We start from the raw sequence: 9,100 nt of genomic DNA on the forward strand, positions 1-9,100 counted from the left end.
AGCCCTGAAACACTGATTGACTTAGAATTCCTTAAATGTGTGAGACTATAATTGAAAGATATCAGAGGAGTTAACAGAATCTCTTCCAGGCCACTGGCTACACAAATGTGAGTTGTTCAGGTGTGTGGGAAGAGGCAATGTCCGTCCAACAAGCCACTCAAAACTCACCCAACAACACCATAACTGACACATCTCCCCATTCACATTCCATCCCGAGAGAATACTCGGAAGATCCTCTTGTGAATTTCCTTCATTTTCACACTGTAAACGATGGGGTTTAACACAGGGGGGACAAAGAGGTAGACATAGGACATAAGAATATGCAACAGACGAGGGGCACTTTTTCCAAACCTGTGCAAAACTGAGACAGCAATTATTGGGACATAAAAGAGCAAGACAGCGCAGACGTGCGAGACGCAGGTATTCAGGGCTGTGAGGCGCTGCTCGTGGGATGCAATATTTAAAACCGTCTTCAGAATCATAATGTAAGAGAGCATGATGAACAGTGAGTCTACACCATACGTGACGACAATGGCAAACAATCCGTAGATGTTATTGATGGTGGTGTCAGCACATGCCAAGCCCATCATGTCCGGGTGCAAGCAGTAGGCATGGGAGAGGACATTACTTCTGCAGACTGGCAGCCGTTTAATCAGAAAAGGGAAAGGGAAGAGCATGACAGTACTTTTAAATACAACAGCCAGCCCGATTCTCACGATCCTGGGGTGGGTCAAGATGGCTGCGTAGCGCAGCGGGTTACAGATGGCCACCAAGCGATCGAACGCCATGGCCAGTAAAATCCCCGACTCCATGAAGGAAAAGGAGTGAATGAAAAACATCTGGGCCAGGCAGGCGTGGAAAGCGATGGCTGTGAAATGGAAGAGGAAGGTGCCGAGCACGGTGGGCAGAGTTGACAGAAACATCCCGAGGTCGTTGACTGACAACATGCAAAGGAACAGATACATGGGCTGCCCAGACAATGCAGAGAACAAGGCAATTCCCCGCCATAGCAGTGACGTATAACACAAGGAAGGGGATAGTGATCCAGTGGTAAACCGCCTCCTGGCCTGGGAACCCGGTCAGCTGGAACATCACAGGCTGGAAGCTGGTGCTATTGAAACCCACCATGATGAGCAGTCGCTGTCCCGGCCAGCTCCCAGCCCCTGTGTCAATGCAAAATGAATCTGTGAGTTCCCCTGGGACCAGGAGACTGGGAAGGGACCAGCAGTTCTATACTGACTTGTGCAATCCCAACACACATGAGCCCTCTCTTGTGTTTCAGATGGATATAAAAGTTATTGAGAGTCTCTGGGTTAGATTAAAAGGGGTAAAAAAAAGCCTGATGTCATGCTAGGTGTCTACTACAGACCACATACCGAGGCAGGAGAGGTGGGCGAGGTTTTTTTAAACAACTAACAAAATCATCCAAAGCGCAGGTTTTGATGGTAATAAGGGACTTCAACAGTCCACACATCTGTTGGGAAACTAACACAGCAGGGCACAGACTATCCAACAAGTTCTAGGACTGCATTGGGGACAATTTTTATTTCAGGAGGTTGAGAATGCTATTGGGGGGAAGCTGTTCTTGATTTCATTTTAACACATAGGGAGGAACTGGTTGAGAATTTGAAAGTGGAAGGCAGCTGGGGTGAAAGTGGCCATGAAATCATAGAGTTCATGATTCTAAGGAAGGTTAGAAGGGAGAACCCCAAAATAAAGTCAATGCATTTCAGGAAGGCAGACTGCAGGAAACTCAGAGACCTGGCAGATAATGTCCCATGGAAAGCAAGACTAAGAGCGAAAACAATTGAAGACAGCTGGCAGTTTATAAAAGTGGAATTTTAAGAGTCCAAAAGTCGATTATTCCACTGCATAGGAAAGATAGGAAGTATAGCTAGATACCAGCTTGGGATAACCAAGACATTTTAAATCATCTAAAAATCAAACAGGAGGGCTGTGTCTACACTGGCATGAATTTCCGGAACTGCTTAAAACGGAATACTATTCCGTTTTCAGTTTTTCCGGAAAAGGAGCGTCTACATTGGCAGGCTGCTTTTCCGGAAAAGCCCTTTTTTCCGGAAAAGCGTCTGTGGCCAATGTAGATGCGCTTTTCCGGAAAAGAGCCCTGATCGCCATGTTTGCGATCGGGGCTTTTTTCAGGAAAAGACTACTGGGCTGTCTACACTGGCCCTTTTCCGGAACAGTGTTCCGGAATAAGGACTTATGCCCGAGCGGGAGCAGAATAGTTTTTCCGGAATAGCGGCTGGTTTTGTACAGTAGAACGTCGTTGCTTTTCCGGAAATTCAAGGGCCAGTGTAGACAGCTCGCAGCTTATTCTGGAAAAGCGGCTGATTTTCCGGAATAAGTGGCCCAGTGTAGACACAGCCGAGTTGTATAACAAGTGGAATCTGGGTCAAATTATAAAGGATGAATATAAGCAAATAACACAAGTATGTAGGCACAAGATTAGAAAGGCAAAGGCACAAAATGAGCGCAATCGAGCTAGAGACATCAAGGGTAACAAGAAAACATCCCACAAATACATGAGAAGCAGGAGGGAGACCAAGGACAGGGTAGACCCATTGCTCAATGAAGTAGGAGAAACAAAAACAGAAAACTTGGAAATGGCAGAGTTGCTTAACAACTTCTTTGTTTTGGTTTTCCCTAAGAAGGTTGTTGGAGACTGGATGCCTAACTTAGGGAATAATAGTGGAAATGAGGCAGATCCAGAAGTTAAAATAGGAAAAGCACAAATTAAAAATTACTTAGAGAAGTTAGATATCTTTCAATTACCAGGGCCTGATGCATCCTAGACTACTCAAGGAACTATTAGAGGAGGTATCTGAGCCTACAGCTGTCATCTTTGAAAAGTCATAGAAGTCAGGAGACATTCCAGAAGACTGGAAAAGGGCAAACAGAGTCCTAATCTTTAAAAATGGAAAGAAGTACAACCCAGGAAACCTCAGACCCTTCAGCTTAACTTCTGTGCCAGGGAAGATAATGGAGCAAGTAATTAAGGAATTCATCTGTAAACATCTGGGAAGATAATAAGGTGATAGGTAAGAGCCAGCATGGATTTGTAAAGAACAAATCATGTCAAACCAATCTCAGAGCTTTCTTTGAAAAGATAACAAGTCTTGTGGACCAGGGAGAAGTAGTGGACGTGGTATATCTAGACTTTAATAAAGCACTTGTTATGGTATTGCATAATCTTCTTATCAATAAACTAAAGAAATACAACCTACAACTATAAGGTGGGTTCATAATTGGTTGGGTAACCGTTCTCAGAGAGTAGCTATTAATGGTTCACAGTCATGCTGGAAGGGCATAACCAGTGGTCTTCTTCAGGGGTCAGTTTTGGAACCTTTTCTGTTCAATATCTTCATCAACGATTTAGATATTGGCATAGAAAGTTCGCTTATTAAGTTTGCAGATGATACCAAGCTGGGAGGGGTTGCGACTGCTTTGGAGCATAGGGTCAAAGTTCAAAATGACCTGAACAAACTGGAGAACTGGTCTGAGATAAATACGATGAAGTTTAATGAGGACAAATGCAAAGTGCTCCACTTAGGAAGGAGTGTCATGCATTACGAATGGGAAGTGACTGTCCAGGAAGGAGTACTGCTGAAAGAGATCTAAGGATCATAGTGGGCGACAAGCTCAATCTGAGTCAACAGTGCTACACTGTGGTAAAAAAGACAAACATCACTCTTGACTCCAGTAACAGGTGTGTTGTGAGCAAGACACGAGCAGTCACTATTCCGCTCTACTCTGCGCTGATTAAGCCTCACTCGGAGTCTTGTGTCCGGTTCTGGGCATCACATTTCAAGAAAGATGGGGAGACATTGGAGAAGTGCCTGAGAAGATAAATGATTAAAGGACTAGAAGCCATGAGCTGTGAGGGAAGACTAAGAACTGGATTTGTTTAGTTTGGAAAAGGGGAGAGGGAGAGGAGACATGATGGCAGCTTGCAAGTACTAAAAGCTTGTTACGAGGAAGAGAGAAAAATTGTTCTCCTTGGCCTCTGAGGATAGGACATGAAGCAAGGGGCTTAAACTGCAGCAAGGGAGGTTTAGGTTGGACATTAGGAAAACTTCCTACCTGTCAGGGGGGTTAAACTCTGGAATAAGTTGCCGAGGGAGGTTGGGAATCTCCATCCCTGGAGATACTTAACAGCAGGTTGGACAGACACCTGTCAGGGATGATCTGGACGGTAGCTGGTCCTACCATGAGGGCAGAGGACTAGACTCGATGACCTCATGAGGTCCCTTCCAGTTCTAGTGTTCTATGATCCTCTGCGTCTCTTGCCGGCCTTGGGCTGCTCTCCCCAGAGATCATTGGAAATTTGTTCAGAATGACGCCGGAAGAGCCAGGCTCCCAGAATTCAGTGGCATCAGTCGGCAGAAACGTAGGCCATTACTCACTTCATTATCATCCCTAGATCATTTAAAGGGAGGCAAGAGATTCTGCTCCTACCGCTCTGCTGCCCGCAGCACAGGAACATGTTTCAGGAGGGGGGTTGGTAACGTGGTCCCCGACTTGTCACACTCAGACTAGAGGTGAGATGCGCATTGTATCAGCAGGAGAAATTAGCCCCTGGGGATTCCTGTTCCTGGGCAAGTCGGTTGCTTTTCCACAAGCCCTGCTCTGGCTGGACCAGGGATTCATTCAGGGCAGCTCTCTGGCTTGTTCTACCCAGGAGCTCAGAGTCGCTGCTCACACTGGTCCCGTCCGGCCGTATCCCGTGTCTCTGCCTGTGAAGGGGGAACATGGCTCCTCTCCATCGCCCCTTGCTCACTGCCGCCTCCCCCGCCCTCCCCGTAAAGCAGAGAGAAGTCAGGAGACCGGCAGGTCCGGTCTGACTCTGGCCCAGTGCGAAGGGCGACCCCCTCACCATAACCTCTCAGAGCTTCTGCGCCTGCCCCAGCTCTGCGGGGGTTGGAGAGTGTCAGGCAGGGGATGCAGCTGAAAGCAGGATGGGGCCTGCATGTCCCTGAGCTCTGCAGGGAGCCGGGCACTTCCTGGCCCTCTCAGGCGCGTGGAAAGTGTGGCGAGTAGAGATTTCTCACGGCCCATGGGACGGGCCCAGGCGCAGGGGCACATCAGCACGGACGGGGGATGAAACAGGCCCAGCGACGCGCACTCACAGGGCCCAGGCTGAGCAGGGTTCAGTGGGGCTGGACGGCAGGTTGGTCGGTTGGTCGGTGGCCCTGCCATGGACATGCACCTAGCTTGCTGTGAGCTAGCCTGCATCAGCGAGCGCTGGCCGGGGACGGGCCCAGCTCCTAGTGCGGGAACCCGAGTGAAGCAGGGGAGAAGCCAGTGGCAGGAGATGGGGATGGGAAGGAAGAAGCTGGTGGGGAATGTGCTAGTGTGTCTGTCTGGGTGTAACATGCTGAGATGTTCCTGGGGAGGGGAGGGGAGGTGCAGTCGGGGCAGCAGGCAGAAGCACCAGGCGGGGGGGGAGGGGGGCAGGCAGAGGCACCGGGCTGGGGGGTAGCAGGGAACACCAGGGAGAACAGTGAGAGCTGGATGAGATTCCCCACTCCTGCCATGGCCCGGTGCCCACAGAGCCACCCACCCCCTGCACCAACCCCCCCAGCAGTGGGCAGAGGAACCCAGGCCAGCGGCCCTGAGACAAATCCCTCCTCTCAGGACAGAGCCGAGGGACGTGGACTCTCACAGAGCAGAGAAGATCTGGGTGTTTAAATCTCACATAAACAATCCCCCCTGCCCCTTCCCCGGCTGCCTGGTTTCCTGCCTGGGGGTGACGGGGCTTTGCTGGGCACCCGGCGTTTGGGCTCCTCTGCCCCGAGGGGACTTGCCTGGAACCGACTGGCCAGCGAGGGGCAGAATTTGCCCAGAACAGACGAGAAAAGGAAACGTTTTACGCTTTGTGGGGCTGGTCTCTGCCCTGGAGTCTCCCCACAGAGGGGTCAGAGAATCACCCCCCGTCTCTCCGCGCAGCCGACTCACCGGGTGGGCAGGACAATGATCTTCAGTGGAAGGAACAAGCCCCCGGGCTCGGCTGCCTGGAGCGCAGGCTGCAGCCTGCCAGGCACCGGGAGTATTTATCCAGCATCCTGGCAGCAGCGCCGGGGACTCCCCCCGCCCCTGGGACACAGGCGGAGGCTGAGGTGTGACCAGGGGCTAATCAGGCACAGACGCCTCGTGCAGCAGCAAGAGCTAATTGCCCCCGGCCTGGAGCCTGCCCAGGAACAGAGGCCCGGCCGGCGTGAGTCCGACCCAGGGTCCATCTAGCCCAGGATCCATCCTCTGCCAGGGGCCAGGGCCTGGTGCCTCCCTGCCGGCTGGGTCCCTGCCAAGCACGGCCAGAATCCAGGCTCTGCTCACCCTGCCTGGCTCGGCGTTTTCTTCACTTGACTGGCGTGTGGAGAGTCTAAATGTCGGTCGTTGCCGAGCCTGCTGGGAAGGGCACTGACCCCAGGGCTGTAACCCAGCTAAGAACCCATCCCCAGACCCCCCCACTGTACAATCTCCTGCCGGGCCCACACAGGAGGGCCTGTGAGCTGCCGCTGCGGTTGGGCACCTCACCCCCAGAAGCTAGACTTGGGGACACCCGCCTCTCCTCTCTCTCTGCAGGGCGCTGAGCTCTCAGGGCTGTAAACCCCCAGTGGGGCAGACATGGGGGGAAAGCAGGGCCCCTAAAAACACAACCCACAAGAGCTAAGATCCCTTCTGTGCTGTGGGGAGCAGAGAAGACCAGGAAGGGGAGGAGACGCCCTTTCCCTCCAGCCCCACACGTCCTCAGGGTGGGTGGGGAGTTTCTCTGACTCCAGTCCCGGTCTCTGTCACTTGTGGGTCAGTGATTGTTGCCAGGCTGTTTATGACTCCACTCATAACCCATCACTTGGCTGCCCTGACACCACCCCCAGGGTCTGGGAGAGGTGGGCCCCAGGATTTGGCTGGCCCCATCTTCCTTTCCTGCTGCATAATCCAGCTCCTGGCTTCCCAAAAACCTTGCGGGCCATCACGTGAAAGTTTTTCTACTTTGTCCCACTGTGATCTCAGAGCGGGGCGTTTTAGGGCACAGAAATAGCTTACAAGGAGCAGCTGAGGGATTTGGGCTTGTTTGGTCTACAGAAGAGAAGAGTGAAGGAGGATTTGAGAGCAGCCTTCAACTTCCTGAAGGGGGGTTTAGGTTCTAGGACCGGTTTTGTTCAATATCTTTATGAATGACCTGGATGAGGGGATGGATTGCACCCTCAGCAAGTTTGCAGATGACACTAAGCTGGGGGGAGAGGTAGATACGCTTAAGGGCAGAGATAAGGTCCAGAGTGACACAGACAAATTGGAGGATTAGGCCACAAGAAATCTGATGAGGTTCAACAAGGACAAGTGCAGAGTCCTGCCCTTGGGATGGAAGAATCCCAAGCATAGTTACAGGCTGGGGACCGACTGGCTAAGTAGCAGTTCTGCAGAAAAGGACTTGGTGGTTACAGTGGATGAAAAGCTGGATACGAGTCAACAGGCGCCCTTGTAGCCAAGAAGGCTAATGGCATATTAGGTTGCATTAAAAGGAGCATTGCCAGCAGTTCCACAGATGTCATTATTCCCCTTTATTCGGCTTTGGTGAGGCCACATCTGGAGTATTGTGTCCAGTTCTGGGCCCCTGTGACGTAGTGGGGGTACCTGGCTGGTTTCTATGCTGCTGGCTCTGGGGTAAGCCCCACTGGCTGCCGTGGGTACCAGAACCCAGCAAAACAGGATGAGTCACTATGCAAACCAGTATGGCCAGACACCCCCTATGGAGAGGAACAAAGGAAGGGGGAATGCTGCCCTGGCTGGGGGGCAGGGCTGGAAGAGTGTTGGTTAGTTGCTGTCTGAGAGCATGGAGGAGACAGCCTAGGGAAAGGGGCTGGAGTTTAGGGGCCCAGTCTCCCCCATCTCAAGGGGGCCTGAGGCATCTTAGCCCAGCTCTGTGACCAGATGACATCTGTGCTGTGCTGTATCCTGGAGAGGCAATAAACTTCCTCTAGTCCACCGGCTGGTGCAGTCTGTTCGTGCCATTTCGGGGTGCAGGAGACGGGGGACCCCCAACGCGCCGTCACAGCCCCCCACTACAAAAAGGATGTGGACGCATTGGAGAGGGTCCAGCGGAGGGCAACCAAAATGATTAGGGGGCTGGAGCATATGACTTATGAAGAGAGGCTGAGGGAGTTGGGTCTGTTTAGTCTGCAGAAGCGAAGAGTGAGGGGGGATTTGAGAGCAGCCTTCAACTTCCTGAAGGGGGGTTCCAAAGAGGATGGAGAGAGGCTGTTCTCAGTAGTGACGGATGGCAGAACAAGGAGCAATGGGCTCAAGTTGCAGTGGGGGAGGTTCCAGGGTAGATTTAGCCAGGAAAACTACTTTACTAGGCGGGTGGGGAAGCGCTGGGATGGGATCCCTAGGGAGGGGGTGGAATCTCCATCCCTAGAGGTGTGTAAGTCCTGGCTGGACCAAGCCCTGGCTGGGATGATGGAGTTGGGGTTGGTCCTGCTTTGGGCAGGGGGCTGGACGCGATGACTCCTGAGGTCTCTGCCAGCGCAAGGATCCTATGAGTCTATGATCTCTGATTCTATGAAATGGGTTTATTCATTCGTTTAAAGGAAGAGGTTGACTCCCAATAAAACAGCAAGCCGAAGAGACGGCTCTAGAAATGTCTCTGTGGAAATTTCATCAAAACAGACTCATCTTTGTGGACGGGGCTGGGTCTGGAAAAGGCCTTTCAGGCTGGCAACTGTTCCGGAGACCTGTCCCACCCGCTGGCAGGAACAGACTCCCCGAGGAAAGGGTGAGCAACAGACACCACTTGGCAACACTGCCCCGTGCTTCCCACTGCCCTGGCCAGGTTCTCTGTCCAAGCAGCAGCCACATACAATGTCTGGCCGGGCCCACTCTATTACAGCGTGTTTCTGCCCATCTCCTTATTCCTCCAAGCCATTTATCTGCCAGGGAACCTCGATAGCCAGGCACAGGGCAGTCAGGGACACAGCCCGGGGGGGGGCCTGTCTCTGCGTATTGATCTCTCTGTGACGTGGTGCGCTTTGAGTGCTGCAGCCAGCCCATTACAAGGTTTGAGGGAATCTTCTAGGTGCCC

The 9,100-nt window shown here is 52.2% G+C and overlaps 1 pseudogene; it reads right to left on the bottom strand.

The window, feature by feature from the left end:
• Positions 1 to 200: 200 nt before the first annotated feature.
• Positions 201 to 1,128, bottom strand: LOC102444694 (olfactory receptor 51I1-like; annotated as a pseudogene).
• Between the last annotated feature and the right edge of the window lie 7,972 nt (positions 1,129 to 9,100).

This window comes from Pelodiscus sinensis, chromosome 1 (genome assembly GCF_049634645.1).
Source record: "Pelodiscus sinensis isolate JC-2024 chromosome 1, ASM4963464v1, whole genome shotgun sequence".
Classification (NCBI taxonomy): Eukaryota; Metazoa; Chordata; order Testudines; family Trionychidae; genus Pelodiscus; species Pelodiscus sinensis.